The following is an 18,572-nucleotide window of genomic DNA, read 5'->3' as shown; positions in this document are numbered from 1 at the left end:
TGCCAATTCCATTTTGGAAGTTTATGGAAATACAGATAATGTAAACATAAAATCTGTAGAGCAAAGTTCTCTCTTTAAAACTTCTCAGCAAAAAAAGTTAAAAAATAAAAAGAAAAATAATACAGATTATATTGTAGCAATACAATTATCGGGCAAAATTATATATGTTTCAGAGCAATTCAGTACATCTCCAAGAAAAGGCTTGTGAAAGTAAGTTTTTCTTTATCTTTCATCATCTGGACACATCTTCATGCCTGAAAGGGAAATGGTGTCAAACATAAGCTGTATTTGTCCTAGACATGCTCATTTAGTCAGAAGAGGTCAGTCAAAGGCGATAAGATATCCAAATAGTTTTCTCCTATAAATTGGCCAAGAATGTACAACAAAGAGAAAGATAAGATGAAGAAAGCAAAACACACATGATCTAATTCTAGATGGTCTCTGCTTAGGAAGAACTAAACAAGTTTTAATTGTTAAAATACAGAGCCAGGTAATGCTTCCTATCATCACGTGATCAGATTATTAACAGTGGTGTTGTCATCCACAGCATCATTATTGTGTCTGAGCCATGTGTGTGAAGCTTCAGCATGACTCAGAATGATATCATGAGTGTGGGCCAGAGGGGTACTGGCAAAGACAAAGACTGAGTCCAGTAGGAAGTGCCAAAGAAAGTTAGCTTTTGAGTCAACATTAATCTCTATAGGATATGAACCAGGGAAAGCCCAGAGTGTCTCCATGGCCAAAGCCAAACAAATCAAATTTTGAAGAGCATAAAATCTGTATTAAATAAAGGGAATTCTATGCACATTTTGAATGGAGAAAAACAAAAGCAATGAAATCAAATAGTACTCCATCTCCTAACATATTTTCAGAAGTTATAGGGTGAAGAGGTTTCTAGGTTTCTCCATTAGGTATGGTTTTAGAGTGTGATGTTTTTCATGTGGCATGTCTTTGTCTATTACTTTCTTTGTGGGATGTTGAACAGAATAGAGGCAGACATTACTCAGAATGAGGATGGAGACTATTTTCTAGTAACAAAGCTTTATTTTAAATGTCTACTTTGCCCTCCAATTTTTTTTTGTAATGATGCTTATCAGCAGACTATAATGTCTTACAGATCTAGAAAGAGATTCAGATACTCAAGTGAAAAGACAGACTAGATGCTTTCTTAGAAAAAGATGGGTTGTAAACAATAAGCTTGCTTTTCTGATGCTAAACGCTACCATGGAAAGTTCATTTCTTTCAGAACCAGAGCATTTAAACTACTCTAAATTATTATTTTTCATTTAAAAAGAAAATGCATTTCATGAGAAAGTATTTTTGTGTGTATGTGTAAGTTGATCACACACACAAAAAAGCTCATGCCTAGCTATTTTATCAGTACGTTAAAATCTTTATTTTTCTGGTTGTAATAAATATTTATATAAGATGACCTTTCAGCATTTAGCAAGAACAAAATAATTCAGTTAGTTTTCAATATTATTTACCACATGTTTACATGGAAAAGAATAAAAATGCTCTACTGGGAAACAAGGGCAACTTATCTTACTTGCACCTGGAGTCTTATATGAATCATAGAAAAATCATTAATTTGACTCAGATATAAGGATTTCCTCTGTATTAAATGGGAAATGACTTATTTCTATACCTTTGCAGTCTTGTTACTGAGGTGATAGTTTATTTTCCCCTAATGTCTTTTCTAAATGAAGTTTTAAAAAATCTATTCTGATGTCCCGCATGATGTAGTTTCAAGTGCTGAGTCATAAATCAAGAGACCAGTGTTAAGGTTCCAACTTGGCCATGGATTTGCTGTGTGGTTTTAGGTGTAATCAAATAATGTTTTCAGGCATCGGTATCTGCACCCAGAAGAACCTACAGGGAATTAAACGCAGTGGTGTTAAGGCTCCCATTGACATGAGCATTAGGTAAAAGCCTTTGGTCGTACTTGGTATATATTTTACCTTGGCCATCAGAAGTTTGCTCTGGACCTACCTCAGAACAGTAATATGTAAGAAAAAACTCCATATTGCGTTCTCCTTCCCCAGAGTTGAACTGTTTTCAAATTCACTTTTAGCTAGGAATAAAGAGCTCACCCCACTTGGGCATCTGTTTTCTATTTGGAAACCAGATCTGCAGAGGCCATTCTAATCAGACTCTTGCACCTTCCTTTGAACCTGACAGCTCCGTAAACAAAACACTACCTCCAAACTATTCCAAACACCAGCATGAGCTGCCATCCTTGGTAAGTTAGTGTGTGAATCTCTCTTTCCTCTTTGCTTTTATTGGAACTGACATATAGTATTTCTGCATTAAATTAAATCTGGTCCACATGGAGCTCTTTTACACAGAAAATGCGAGAACATGGGTTGTTGGCAGATGTAGTGTAAATATAGAACCTCTGATGGTGTTTGGGTGCTATGAAGCTTATTCAGTGCCACAGATCAGTAGTGACAACAGCGTTCACAAATGATAAGGCTATGATAAAGTAGTGCAAGCCCTCCAAAAGATGTGGTATTAAAATTTATGCTAATCATTCTATTGCCAATTTTATTCATGCCCACATATCTATCTAATTGTGCTAATTTGGACTATTTCACTTCTTTCCGTTCCTTTTTTCGGTTACTATGGAAAGAATTGGCTCGTTAGTCTGGGTGGAGCAAGAAATGATGACAGCCTTAAGTTTGAAATGTATTTTGGGGTCTGAAAAAAATGGGTTTGAAAAGATTCTGAGCTCAGTTGAGTATATTTAGCAGTTTAAGTAAAACTGTATTAACCGAAATCTCATAAATTGGCAGAACATGAACTTGAAAACAAGTCAGCTTTTTTGTGGGGAAACAGACTTATTACCCCTGACAATGAAAATATGATTAGCTGTATTTTGTTCAGAACTTAGTAAACTATGTAATGACATTAAAAGTTGAAACATAACTTGATTTTGGATTTACAGTTTTCAGCCGATAAGGGCTGTCATCAAAACTCCTTAGCTTAACATTTCCTCCTTACTGATACATGATATTCATCTAACAAGGAATTAATGAAGGCCTACTATGTGCTGAGCACTTTGCCAGATGTTGGAAATACAAATAAAGCTCAAAATTGACTGGAATTCTAGGAGCTATAGAATTTAGATGTTACTTATCATGTATGGGTTTCCAGAAATAATTGTAATCTGACCTCTGAGTTTCTTTGTGGGGGACATTCTAATGATTTCCCTATTACATTCACAGAGAGAACTCTGAGTTCTTGGCATTCACAGGTTCATCCCACACTTTGAGAATTGGGTGAGGTCCCCTGGAAAGTTCTAGGAACCCAGTAGGGACATTTGCTAATACATATAGCATTCAAATTCTTTTCATGAGTCTTAAGAGCCATGGTTTCAAAGTATTTTCACTTATCAGTAAGGAAGAGGCAATTTGGAGGAAAAGCAAAAGCAAAAACAAATTTTTCTGTTCATGGCCATGAAGTTGCTTTCGAAAATTAAAGGGGAAGACCCAAGTGGAGTCACTCAGAGTCTGCAGTCCATAGAAATTTCCTTGATTTGCTTGTAGATGATCAGGAGACTAGGAACACCATGCTTCATGGAAAACTAGGACAAATTCTTATAAATATAAATAATTCATTTACAAATACATTTTCTATTATTTCTTGTGTTGGTTTTGTTGTATACTTCAGAAAAAAAAATATAATTGACATGTATTGATTGTACATATTTATGGGATACAGGGTTATATTTTAATACATGTATACAATGTGTGATGATCAAATTAGAGTAATTAGCATGGATATATGTTTATTTTACCTCAATTTTAATTAAGGCACAGTATCCTCTTCTCTTATTAATGCCAGTAGAATTTTCAGTGGTGTCCCCTTTTTCATTGCAGAAATTATTTGTGTTCTCTCCTTTCTCTCACATAAGTCCTCCCAGGAGTTATTCTTTTAATCTTCTTAAAGAGCTACCATTTGACATTATAGTTCCATTTATTTTATTAATTTTTGTTTTTATATCTATTATTTTCTTTTTTCTATTCTCTTTGAATTCACTAGGCTGTTTTTTCCCCCTAACTTCTTCATACAGACACTCGTATTCCTGACTTTCAGCCATTCTTTTTTTCTAACATTTGAGAGCACTTCAAAATGTTCATGGAAAAATAGAATGAAAAGATAATATGAATCTTTCCACTTATTTTATGGAAGTACTTTCGTAGACATTTAAAGCTATCAATATCCCTTTAAGCAAGTTTGTAGTTAAGTCTCATAGGTTGATATGTATGTAGTATTTTCATTATAATTCAGTTCAGAATGCTTTCTAAATTTCATTGCTGCTTCTTCAACCCATGGGTTGCTTAGAGATGTACTGCTTAATTTTAAAACACACAGAGGTTTACTAGTTGTCTTCTTGTTATGATCTCTACTGTGGTTAGAGTATAACCTCTGTGTTATTTCAATTATTTGAATTTGGTGATATTTGCTATATAGCCTAACATATGCTCATTTTGGAAATGTTCTGTAAATATTTGAAAAAGATACAATTTCTGTAGTCTAATACAATGAGGTCAGGCTTGCTAATAATGTTGAATAAGTCTGCTCTCTATGTTCTATTTTTTTCTTCTTGTTAACTAAGTTTTTATCATAAATTGTTGCCTTTTATATCAAGTCCTATTTCTGTATCTATTAAAGTACGGTATTATTTTTCTTCTATTTTATTAATGTGCTAAGTTATATACATTAAATTTTAAATGTTAAATAAACTTTTCATTATTAGTTTTGATAAATTATTCTTTTTATGTATCTCTGGATTCATTTGCTAGTATTTTTGTGCCTCTTGAATTTGTGGCTTGATGACTCGTGTCATTTTAGAAAAATCCTTAACTATTATTTTAAAAATATTTTTTCTGTGACATTCTTTCTCTTCTTCCCCTCTGGAATTTCAATTGTTTTATGTTAAAATCTTTCAGTATCTCCCATATGGTTTTTACATTATTTTCTGTAATTTACATAATTTTTTAAAAGTTTCAGTACATTTATTTTCTCCTGATCTATGTTCCATTTCATTAATTCTCTCTTCAGCTGTTTATAATGTTATTAAAATCATTCATTGAGTTCTTAATAACAGCTATTGTATTTTTTAGCTCCATTTAAATTTAATTTTTAAAAATAGATTTTTGTTCTATTTTAAAATTTTTCTCCTTGCTTTTACAAAAAATTTCTTGAACTTGTTACTCATAGTTATTTTTATGTACAGTTTCTTCATATTTAAGATATCCTGGGTTGTTTCTATTATCTGTATTTCCTCCTGATTTTTGGTTCTTTGTTATGGCCATCTTATTTTTGGCAATCTATTTATGTATTTATTTATTTTTGAGTGAGTACCAGATAATTGTGTATAATTTCTAGAGGTATTTTGGAGCAATAGCTGATTTTCATCTTTGTTCAGAGAGCATTTGTTATTGTTTCCAGTAGTCAGCTAAATTAGAGTTGCTAACAATCCCATATCACCTAATACAATAGGCAACTGAGATGATTTGAATCTGGGTCTAGTCTCTACAAGGTCTGTACTACTTCCAGCTCAACTTTCTTCCTAAGGCATGGTCTTTGAGGTACAAAATAAAAGACAAGGGTGTTTAGCACTGATCTTCCATGGCATGCAACACATTACTCTTTTTGTCCTAGCAATATGAACCTAGCAAAATCTCTAATCAGCTTCTCATCCTCTTGTTTTCTACTTTCAAAATGAGTAAGAGCCTTGAGAAGAAAATTGGTACTGAAAATCAGGATCATTTCTGTGAATTTTTCTCATTTTGGGGATTGTAATCCTGCAAGTCCTTACTACCTTGATAACTCTCCAATACCTTTAAATAGATTTAAAAATACTTTCTCCAGCTCTTCTTGTAATTTTTAAGGGGGTGGAAATGGGCCAGAATTACTTAATCCACCTTTTCCTGGAGCTAAACTCAAGACTAAAACCTTGATTCAATGTACCTGTTCTCTTTTACCCACAGTCTTCTCTATTTTAGGAAATGTATTCAATTCTTCAAGACTGAAATCTAGGAATCATCCTTGACTTGGCACTTTTTCCTCATACATCCTCCATTCAATTCACAAGTATGTCTCATCAATTCTACTTCCAGAATGTTCTTTTTTTTTTTTTTTTTTTAATTCTCTATCTTCATTTCTACCACAATCCTAAGGCACCTATTTTTCTCTTTTGTTTCATTGAAATAAACTTTATACTGGTATAATTACTGCCGTTCCTGTCCTACTATCATTTAGGTTCACAGAGCAGCAAGAGTTATCTTCCATTAAATAACTTCCTCCCCGTTCATGTAAGTAACCTTTCCATGGCTTGAATTTAGAGTAAAATTCACTTCTTAGTGTGGCTGCCAAGGCCTTCTATGATCTGGGCCCTCCAACCTCATCTCACACCCACTTGCTCCTTTTAAGCTACGTGTCAGCTACAGTGACATTTTCACTATCTTAGACATAATTTTTTAATGCACAATTTCTTTCTTTATAATTTCTTAAACATATGGATTTATTCCTCCCACTTTCTCCAACTGCAGGCCATCCACAGGGTCTGTGTAGAAGCTATTTCTCCTTCCAGTCTTTTCTGTGAGCTGAGTCTTTTTTCTCCTTCAGGTATTCAGTTAAGTAGTACATGAGCGAGGTTTCCCACATCATGTGGTATAGACATCATGCCATAGAAACACAGAAGAAAGGTAAATGAAAGTGAGAAAATGAGCAGTTAGGGAGTGCTCTGGGGGACATGAGTTGGGACAGAAACTGTACGCAGCATAGGGCTGATGCCAAACTTTGGGAGGGGCCCGTACTGAGCCGTAATAAAAAACGTGCTTGGAGAGGTAGAGCATATTCATGTTATGAAGAAAGATGGAAGGTGGGTCAAAGAGTTTACATCTGACATATGGTAAAAGTAAGAGGAGAAAAGAAGAAGGGTGGTATGATGAAAGCATGGGTTAAAGATGATTAGGCTGACAGCCATGCGTGGGGTGGCCTACGTGTTAGGAGGAATGCGGGATCAGTAAGGTCAGCTCAGAGGGCTGCCCTTGTAATCCAGCTGTGAGATGAGGAGGTAGAGGAGGGTGATAGCCGTCAGGGTGGAGGGAGCATGGATTTCAAAGGACAGTTTGGAAGGACCTGATGACTGATGGGATACAAAGGCTTCAGGGGACAAATGAGTCAAAGATGGCCCCAATATTTTGTGCCTGGAAGACTAGGAGGTGTGGATGTGGAAGCAAAGAGAATGAATTTGTTATATGTATATGTTGACTTCACAGTAACAACAAATTTTACTAGAAATGCCCGGGAAGAAGTGAAAAATGAGGAAGTTTTGTGTTCCAAGGAGAGGATAAAGCTAGGAGTGTGGTGATAGACAACAGTGTCCCAGAAGCTAAGAGATGATTCCTGTAATGTCCCACTCTCCCTCAGAGTCAGCAGCCACACAGACTGAAACCACCACGCCTGGCCTTAGGATGTGGCTTGAAAGGCCCAGCAATCTCACAGTGCTCATTCATTTCCTGACTTCCTTTCTCTGGGAGAAGGTAGCCCAGACTTTGCTGACCATGAGAGAGATAAGGGGAGGTCATATTTTGGCATCCTCTTGCTACGGTTGTCTAATGTATTGGGTTTATAAAACCCTAAGTGTGTTTTTGCCCCAAGAACTTTTCTTATTTTTTAAACCCATATGTATTTTGAAGTCAATTTAACCCATATGTTTCTGATTAATTTATGCTTAGCTCATCAAACTGTTGTTTTAAGTAGAAAAGCTTATAAAAAAACAGAGTCATGCTTCAGCAGCCACTGATGAAATAAAGTCCAGAAGACTGTAGCTTAGCTAGAAAATCAGATGGGCTAAAGGTACAAGGGGTTCCAAAAGTTGGAAACTCACTGTTGTGACCCTAGTAAAACTGAGTATGCTCAATACCTGGGGGAAAAATTCTTAGGTTTTTGTTTTGTGTGTGTGTGTGTGTGTGTGTGTGTGTGTGTGTGTGTGTGTTTGCTTTTGATTTCTGGTTCTATTTATTTGTTCTTTAGATCAATTATGGTCATTTTACTCAGTTGTTCAGACAACTTCCAGATTGCTGTTCATAAAACCAAGTGGGGAGGAGGCTGGCGTATGGTATAAAATGTCGAGCCTGTGTTCTTAGTGGGCATATGTGATTGTGTTTTTGTCAGTTGAAAGGAATCTCTGCAGGATAGGCCAGGAGAAGTTTAACAAATAATCTATACACTTCTAGTTGCGTTGTAAAATAGAATTATATGGATCATTAAGATGAAATTACGGTATATGTCTCTGTCATTGTATTTGAGAATTAGAAGAAACAAAATATTTTTCAAAATAATTAATTGTTTGAAATTACCTGTACCACGAAAAAATCCTAAAAGATAATTAATATTGGCTGTATTCCAGAGTTAGAATTTAGATATGTTTTTTCCTAATGCCAAAACAGTTGCATGAAAATCATCAACAACTTTCAATGAAATACAACTTTATTTGAACATCCTTATGATGCCACTAAAAGCTTAAAGTTAGCAACTCCACTTCTCTGACCACTCCTTCTCTGTCCTCTTTGCAGATGTAATTTCATCGGCTTGCCTCCTCAATGTTGGTTTTAGCCTTATTTTTCTTCTTGTTTAACTCCTCACACACTTTGTGGATTATCTCAGCCACTGCAAGTTTGATAATCATTCATAAACTAATAACATACAAATTTATATTTAGACTTCAGTCTTCTCTCTCATGTTCTAGAATTCCATTTAAATAGCCCATGGAATGAAAAAGATGAACATGTCCCAAACGGAACTCAACTTCATTTCTTAATTTCCCCTTTCTCCTCCTTTTCCTTGTCCTGTAATCTCTATTGTGATTTAAGACGACATCATCCACTTTGTGGCCCAAACTGAATACATGGGTGTCAGCCAAGATTTTTCTCTTTTGTTCACTGCCAACTTCTAATCAGGCACAAACCTTTCAACTCTACCTCTTAAATGATTTTCTCATTTTTCCTCTTTACTTCATTTTCATTGCCACCTCCAGGAGACAAAAGTCTTCCAACTTGTATTAGGATTTTTTTCCCTAGTCCTGATCCTCACTAATAAAATTTCACTGCTGCCTTTGCTACAATTTCAAAGCACAAATATGGTCATTTTGCTCAGCTGCTTAAAACCTTTAGTATTCTCTATTTTCTACATGACGAAATCCAAACCATCATGTATTGTTTTTAAGATACTTCATGATCTTCTTCCAATTAAATTTTAAAGCTCATTTTCTTCCACTTCCACCTTTTCACAATAAATTCAGCCGTACTAGATTTCAAGGTCATTTTCTTTCTTAGCCTCCAAACTCTTATACACAGTGTCTCTTTTGCCTAGAACATTAATCTTCTACTCTCTTTGCTTGGATCACTCCTATTTATTCTTTGGATCTAGGTTTAAATAAAAGCTTTTTCAAAAAAGCCTTCTTTTACCTCTTATCCTCATATTCTGTAGGAGACTCTGTAATTTTTCCATAATAATAGTCAGAGTATGTTTTTATTTTAATTGTTTGTTTAATCATATGACCACTCCACAAGAATATAAACTCTTTGACAAGTTTCTTGTGATTCTTACTTGCCACTGAATCCCCAACTCTTAGCACAGTCTACCTGGCACATAGTATATGTTCAACAAAAGTTTGCTAAGTGAATGAGTGCAAAGCTTTTACACATTTCTATATTTTTGCACACATTATTTCTTCTATCTTGAATGTTTTCCTTTGTTTTGTTTGATCACTGAATTCCTATCTTTGTTTTGACAATTCATTAATATCTCCCAGAACTAGTTTCTACAATATACAGTCTGGGAAATGCTCATCTAGTCCAACTCTCTCCTTTAATACAACAGGAAACCAAAAGCTAGAGAAATAAGTTATTCATTGAAGGCCAGACAGCTGGCTATAATGAAGAACCAGACTGCAAGTGTATTCCCTAATATGCAATAATTTTCTAAACAATTATGATCTAAACAGTCTACCCTATTTGTGCTTGGTTTCATTTGTAAAATAAAAGATGTGCCATTTTTTTTGTGACACCAAATCACTTCTTTAGTTATGATCTGCTTAACAAGGACATATTTTGTTAGCCCATTTTTGATTCATTCACCCACAAAAGAAAAGTCGCATAGTAAGGGACGAGTACTCACGCATCACTGATAATGGAAGAGTGAGAACATGAACGAAAGGTGGAAGAGGGCTGCGCGATCTGACTAAATCTTTCCACAGTAATAAAATGATCAGTGCTGCACATCATCAGAGTTTGGTCTTTCCTTGGGAATTTGGTGTTTATTTTAACCAACACTTTTTAAAAAATATGTTGCTCCTCCCTGAAGATGTAAAATTTCACTGTTTATTAAGTCTTCTTGGCTGAGTCGAGGATTGTAGCATCCACGTTCTCACATGTGAAATATTTCCTAGTTGCTGCAAACGTTTCACATCTGCTCTGGATAACTGGCCCAAACCCAAGAAATAGAAGCATTCTTAGAGGATATTTGTTGATCCCCAGCCAGTCCCCTTGACATTGGAGAAGAACCACAGTGAAAGGGATTCCTCCCCCACTGCCTTTCTTCACCCCAAGTGTTTCTTCTCTCAGTTACTTGACGACACCCTTCTACATGGAAAGCACACCCCTCTATGCTGATAGTCAGGAACGGGGCCAGAGTTCCAGTTGTGTTTTCAGTTCTGTCCACTCTTTCCACACCCATTGGAAAGCCAAGAACAGATCTGTGGGACTTCCAAATGCTTCTTGGCTATCCTAGTCTCACTTTTACCACATGGAAATTCTTCTCTCATTATAATCAAAATTAATTCCAACACTTAATAAACACTCAAGTGGTGATGTCCAAAGATCCAGCTAATATTAATTTTCTGGTTCTGCTTTTATTTTGTGGAATTATTTTCTATAGTTGTCTCAGCTTTGTAGTCTGATTCTGTTGTGTTTTTGGCTAACCTATCAAAGCAAATGAGAAGAGACTCTTGCGTGTCTCTGGAGTGAAGGAAAATGGAGTTGTCTCAAAGATTATTCACATTGGAAATGATTTTCATTTTGTTTTCATTATGATCCAACTTTCTCTATGTATTGGAAGCTAAAGTTCAGATAGCGATAAATCTCTTAGCTTGTGAGACATTTTTATTACTATCACCTGGCTTCCAGGCGTAACTTTAAGTGACAAAGTGAGAACATGGCTGATAAAGTCTTAGATGCAGTGATGCACTGGCACAGAAAGAAATATTTTAAAACAGAACATATTTGGTGGCAAGTGACAGAAAATATAGCACTGATTGGCTGAAAACATAACCCGAATTAAGAATTAAGCCAAAAAAAAAAAAAAAATGATGTATTGGCTTAGAACTTAAAGGAAGTAGTTTTGTTTGGCTTCAGGCACAGCTAGATCTAAAGACAGACCCCGTGCCATCAATATTAGGTCTCTCACTCTGTTTTCTCTTGTATTGGCTCCATTCTCACATAGACTGTCCCTTCATAGTGGCAGAATGACTTCCAGCACTTCCATGTGTACATCTCATCCCTTCAGTAACCTCAATAGAGAAGAGACTTCTTAGAGGTTTCTTTCAGCACAATAGTAAAATTAACTTTAATTGGATTGACTTGGGTCATATGCTTTCCTTGAGCCAGTAGTAGTGGGTATGTGTAGAAGATACCAATTGGCCAGATGTAGGTCATGTGCCACCTCCAAGCTTTATGGAATAGGAATAGGGTTGAGATGGTTTCATACGAGATTATCAGAATCCTGTTACCATACAAATGGGGGAAGTATACTTGCAAAATAAGATAACTCATGCCCACTAAGGTTTCATAACTGACTCTGCTGAGACATATGCCTAACCAAAAAAAAAAAAAAAAAATGAACAAACCCTGTAGTAAAAGAACAGGAATAAAATATCCTAGGAGAAAGACTTAAAGTCTGTTTATATGACTGTTATCTTTTAGAATACACCTGATGGCTTAATAGTGAGACCATGGTAGCTCCAGAGACTCTTGGTAGGAGATACTCACCAGAAGCTAATCATTGCTTGAAAATGAGATGACTGCGCTCACAGGTGGGTTTTAGGGGAGTTGAGTCATGTCTGAGGACAGAGATATAGTTTGGCATCACCTGTGAGTACAGAGCAAAATAATGACCTATTATCTATTTCAAAATAAAACTACCTTTATTTCCTCTCTTTATTTTTAGTTGTGCAAAAGGCACACCTGGGGATTTCCAAGGGGATATGATGAGAGCCAAGTGACTATGAATGTGTTTCCTGAGACTATGTGAGAGTAAGACCCATTGCCTGCTCCTGCCCAGGGCTTCAGGAAATTGCATCCTCCTTCCCCTCAATAAGGGAGGAAAGGGTTGGAGGGAGGGGGGTGCACAGGTTCAAATAGTGAGATACGTCAGGAGAGACAGAGAGGCTAATCACAGAGGGTTTTTTAAATCTCCTCTCCACCTTCCAGACTTTGTATAAGTGTATGATGTGGATAAAATGGCTTGAAAATTGAACACTGACAGGCTCCAGAGGAGCAATACCCAGCCTGAGTGTGGGAATGTGTTTGGAGCTCTTGCTGGTTGGGTCTGTAGTGGCTGCACAGCTCTGTGCTCAAGTGATAAACTGATGGTGTGCCTATGAGTCTTGAGTATTTTAGCCACAATTGAAAATTCAGCTCTTTCTCTATTCTCTTGTTCTCTTCCAGACTTCCTGCTCCTGGAGCTTTGGGCATTTCTTGCCATCTCTGTTCACAAGGGCAAGCTCAATCCCAGGCATCTGGAAGACATCTCTCTTCTTTCAAAATAACTGCATAGGACATGAGTAAATTTGGTTTTGGTCAACTTGTTAAAGTCTACAATGGAAGAACGATTCCCAAATGTTCTCCAGGCTGTAAAGGGACTAAGAGAAGCATGAGCTCACGTGTGCTGAAATGGAATCTGTCATTATCATGAGACACTTTCATTGTGGGAAGGAAGCCTGCCTATAGGCAGCACTTGACCACCAGAAGCTGAATGAAAAATGGTGATGCTCCTTCAGTTCCTATATCCTCAGGTGGAAGGAGGAACCACTGGGGCCCCATCCACGGGCTTTCCCATTCCCTGCTGTCTTGGACTGGGTGCAGGCTTGTCCTGAACTGCTTCTTTTGTTCCACACTCCCATCTTCCCTCAGGCCTCTGCATCTGGAACAAGCTTCCCTTTACAGTCTGCCAAGCCAACAGGCTCCTTGCTGACCTGTCCTCAATACTTTATCTTTGGTGACATTCAACTCTTATCTTTTCACTAAGGTCAGGGATCTGCAAGGAGGAGGGAGGTTCGTAGCAAGCTTCAGATGAGGAGAAAACAAAAATGATTACTTCTTAAGCTTTGGAGACCCTCACCTCCACATTATTTTACTCTGTTCTTTGAGTAGTTTCTTCTAAACAAGTAATAAAGTTGTCATTTTCTACTTAATAAATAAAGATATAACGTACATAGCAACAATAGAAATTTCTATAACAGTTCCCAATTCATTTCACATTCGTAGCTCCTTTAATCCTCCAATGATTGTTCTCATATTATAGACAGGGAAACAGATTCAGAATGGTTATGTCTTGCCAAAAGCAGCTGATAAATCACCTTTTCACATGAAACAAACTCTTCCTATTACTGCAATAAGCAGGAGAATGGCGAATAAAAGGGTGTTTTCTTCAGTTAAGAAAAGAAACTTGGTGAGTTTGCATGGGTTAGAATATAGAGAAAGCTTGCATAATGAGATTGTTATCTTTACCTTTGAAAAATATACTAGAGTTTGCGTCCCTGGCCCACCATTTCATATTCAATATTGTCTATGTGGATTCTGAGTAGAGACCACCACCCTCATGTGGGCTCTACTCAGATCAGAAACCACTGCTGCACCATTCATCCTGGTTCTAATTGAGGTCTTCTCGTCCATGTGCCAAACACCCAACTCGTTCTAGCTTATTTATGGCGAAAAACTGATTTCTAATTGAGCCAGCAGATAGGTTAAATTTCTTACATATATACTTTCTATGTGGACGTCAGTACTGTCCTTTAGTGTTTTTGCTCATTTTGTCATTCAAGTCTGGAACTGATAACTAAGGAATTTATTCCTGTGTTCATTCTGTGTTGGTCTTCATTGCAGGAAATGGTATATGGTAACACTGTGAGGACTTTCTTAACATCCAACTGAAATTTTATTTTCTTTTCCAGTGCAGTGGATAAGTAATTTCTTCTTGACTTTAAGTATTTTTTTTTATTTCGCTCCCTTCCTGCAACTTTCTCTATGTAGAGATATAGACAGAAATGTAAGTCATAATATGTGTAAGAATCATTTTACATGTGTTATTTAAAATTCAACGGTTAGGGGAAAAGAATCACCCGAACTTTGCAAAAATCACTGTTTTCCCCTGGGTGTAAAGCCTCATGGTGTGCCCAATAGTTGGAAACAAGCAAATGATTTTCAAGTAAAATCAAGTGTTTGGTTCAAAAGGTGAACAAGGAAATGAATCTCATGCTCATGGTGGTGTTTACGTATCTGCAGGAAATCTGTGGGGCAGTTCCACCAGCACTGAAGTAATTAAACCCTTTGCTTGTGTTATTTCATGGCTTTTTCAAGACTTTGCCAAGAATAAAAACTGTGACAACTAGTGGTAGGTTAAAACGGTGATTTGAGAAGACCTGGAGGTAGATGTGTTTTAAGGGTAAAGAAACAAATGATATGAAGTGGTTTGATTGGATGTAGAAGAAGGGATGTCTACACCTCACAGTGAAGTGGAAAATTATCAGGAATAGGTTATTCCTTGCTTCTCCTGGTGCTGGACAAAATTTAAGAGCCATTTACAAAATGGAGCAAATGAAAACATAAGCTAGATATCAAGGTGTAAGAAAAAATTCCATGGTGCAAGGATTATTTCTAATGAAATATGTAATAGCAACGGCATGGTTTGACTCACTTAAAGCTTGTCTGGATAATGAGGGACAGGGAATAACCTAAGGCACACTCTTTCTTTGCTATTAGTTTCTGGTGAGTAAAGAGCTATGTGGTTCTATATTGTCTGTAATCAAATGTTTGGAAAACAGGGCAAAAAACGTCCACTAATCCAGATGCTGGGAGAATGGGCTAACTTTGAGGAGGCTAATGTTGTGGGAGCAGAGACACCCATCGAACCTTGTTAAGGGTCATACCTTGCCAGGAATGACTTGAGCACCATGGAATTGTCCTCGTTGCCCCATGGGGGATACTCTTTACAGAGAAGCCAGGTGGACCCGGGAGCGAATGAAGTTGAGCCTTCCTTTGTGTGTCAGAAAAGTATGTCTATTCAGAAAGAAAGACAAAATAAGAAGAAAAAGAAAGAAAAGGAAAGAAAAGCAAAAGGATATTATTATTTTATTTTTCAATGTTTCTACTGTCGCCTTGAGAAGTTGGATTTTGATTTTGATTTGATTTGTTCCTTCTCATGCAGGACTGTACCTCTATATGCAATAACAGGTATGGGAAACAAGAGTATTGAAAAATATTCTTACAAGCTTCCCTGGAAATTAGGCTACTCCGTTTATATAAATGAATGAATGAGTGAATGAATGGATTTTAAATTTTTAAAGGAAAGACACACTGCATTTATTTTAACATTTTATGGCGATGCTCAATTTTCTAAGAGAAAAATAGAAATTCTCCTTATAAAACTCTACATCAGGGCTTCGGGTCTCATATCATCAGAGTTAAGTTTCTTCCTTTAGCATCAGTGTGTCAGCTTGTAGCTGGCAAACTTATCTCTGTCCTTCCCAGTTGCCATGAAACCCCACTGCTGTTGACTTTAGCAGTCTCCATCCAGTTGGTAACAGTGCAAGGATCCACAGGTAAAAAATGTACCTACCTTCTCTCCCCTCAACAGATGCAAGTGAGATCTGAACTAAGGCCTGGAAATATTCTTAGGACATTTTAGAAATTATGATTTATTCCAAAGGTACAGGTAAATATCTTTGAAAGAAATTGTGAGCACTTTTCTTCAAATTGCTGAAAGAGATGAAAAGCACCGTCAAAGCACTGATCTTTCTGAAATGTGGTTCCCACTAACGCTCTTGTGTATGCTGGGAAGGAACATAGCTTCATGTTTCCAATTTGCGTTCTGATTTCTTTGCTTAAATTTGACATAAATATTTTCCTATAGACCTAAAGGTGCTTGCTCGTTTTAGACGACAGCGCTTCTGTTTCCTCTAGTGGGCAAATGCCATCATTAAGTGAATCTACCTCCTGACATTTCATGTCAGTTGTGTGAAGTGTCTTGGACATTTCAAGTCTGTAAATTATAAGCAGTGGTGGGAAGTGGTAAGGAGGGGGCCCATGAAGTTAGACTGGCTGATTGCAATCCTGGGTCTGCCATTTTACTGCCATGCCACAATGGATAAGTCCTTTATTTATTTATTTATTTATTTTTCTTTGTGAATGGACTGTTTATTTTTATTTTTATTATTTTTAAAAATTTTTATTGAATCAAAATTGATTATACATATTTTGGGGGTTCCATGTTGAGATATGTTGATCAAATCAATATTACTGGCATATATATTGTTACAAATCATACTTATTCTTTATGCCCCTTGTCCAATCTCACGCCATCCCTCTCATCCACCCCCCTTCCCCCTCTAATTACCCTAGATTTATTCTCTCTTTCTGAAAGAATGATGGTTACTCTGTTGATTTGTCACCTAGAATATCTGTCCAATGCTGACAGGTGTGATCAGGTCCCCCAATATTATCGTAGAGCAGATGCTTCTTCTGTCACTCTGGAATGGGCTTTGTGGAGAGAGACATCCTCTTCTTTTCTTTGGTCTCTGCTGGTGACTCTCCTTGTGTTGATGCACTCCAGTGGCCGGTGGACCATCTGCGTGGTTATTGTGGCATCTAGCCACTTTCATGGCAGCCGTGGTCATTGTGGTGGCTGTGGTGGGCCACCCACATGGAGGTGATGTTTTTGGCACGCTCCTTGGCACTGGTGGTGTGCCTGGTTCTGGGGGGATGGCCAGTCCTCAGTTCCATCCCTCAGGTACCCAGGCAGGCCCCAAGGTGCTGGCACAGTGTGTCTGGTTGAGGGGAGGGGGATCCAGTCCCCTTCTCCAGGCCTCAGGTCCCTGGGCAGCTTGAAGCATTGGCAGTGTGTCTGAGCCTGAACTAATTTTTTTGTCTATTGTTTAATTCTAAAGTTGTGGAACTTCCTGCTGGGACCAGTACTTGGGCTCCATGGTTTAGCTAAACAGCTGCTTTGCTGCTACTTCCCTAGGGAAGGCTTTTTGTGCAGCTCAGGGTTTAACGTTTGACCTTATAGGTACTTCCGGCTCCCCAGAGACCAGGTGAACCTGGATTGCGTAGTAACTCTGATCTGGGCCTGAGTCTTTTCATCAAACTGTACCCCATGCAATTCTGTATTCCTGACCAGTCTTCTCTGAGTGGTCCTACACTGATTGGGGTGCAGATCAGCTCTCCTTGCTGTGCCTCAGTGTTCCCCCAGTGGGCCCATCTCTCCCACTGCCCATGCTGCAAACACTTCCTGTGGGATAGGCCATGCACCTGTCCTTTGTGTTGACTCACTGGTCTCTGTGTGGCTCCATTTTTTCAGTTGTTCTGGCTCCTCACTCCTATGTGGGTCCACAGGAACCCTATTAGTGTTCTTGCTGGCCTGGGGGCCACCAAGGCCCTCTTCTCTCCTACCGCCTCCAAGCAACTCCATCTGAAGGGTACAGCTACGGCTTTTGCCAGCTCCTGCTCTGTGCACTCAGCAGCTCCAGCCTTAAAGTGGCCATGGCACGAAATGGTCAGAAAAGTTTTTTCTTTCTCTCATCGTGGCTTCTCGTGCCTTCATGCACTCCATAGGTCTGTCTTCCTCTTCCCTTGAGCTCTAGTGGCCCCAGCTTGGCTGTCATTGCTTTTTTATATGGTTGTAAATTGGTTGATTTGGGGGAGAGAGTGACACTGGGGACCATCTATTGCACAGTCTTGACCAGAACTTGGATAAGTACTTTAATCTTTTTATACCTTAATTTTCTATATACAAAATAAAGAAAATATTGGTATCTTCCTGCAAAGTTGTTGTGAGGCTTAAAGGTACAGCCCTGCTAATTCTGTGAGTTCCTATAGTCGTGGAAGCTCGGGGTATGCATAGAATATCTACATATGCCTAAGACAAAGCCAGAGAGATCTTCCTCAGACATTTCCCTGAAACATGCCTTATATTGTCCCAGTACTTTCTACAGGCAGTTCCACACTGGCCTCCTAGCTAAAGCTAAGTGGTTTTGCTGACTGTTCATAGACGTCAATCATCCAGTGAAGCTAGAGCTCAAAGGTAGCAGGTAGAGGTCTCATTGCTGTGATACATGTTATCCTAATTGAGTCAGAAGGTCTAAGCAATTTCAAATGTCCAAATTCTCTTCCAACACTTACTTAAAAGTAGATCCAGAGTGATGAAGCAAAGAAGCAAGAGATGCTATAACTGTACATAGTGATTTTTGTTTAAGAAGCATGGAATATCAGTGTTCTAGTGAC

The sequence above is a fragment of the Cynocephalus volans genome, chromosome 1, assembly GCF_027409185.1.
Source record: "Cynocephalus volans isolate mCynVol1 chromosome 1, mCynVol1.pri, whole genome shotgun sequence".
Classification (NCBI taxonomy): domain Eukaryota; kingdom Metazoa; phylum Chordata; class Mammalia; order Dermoptera; family Cynocephalidae; genus Cynocephalus; species Cynocephalus volans.
This window is presented reverse-complemented; position numbering follows the sequence as displayed.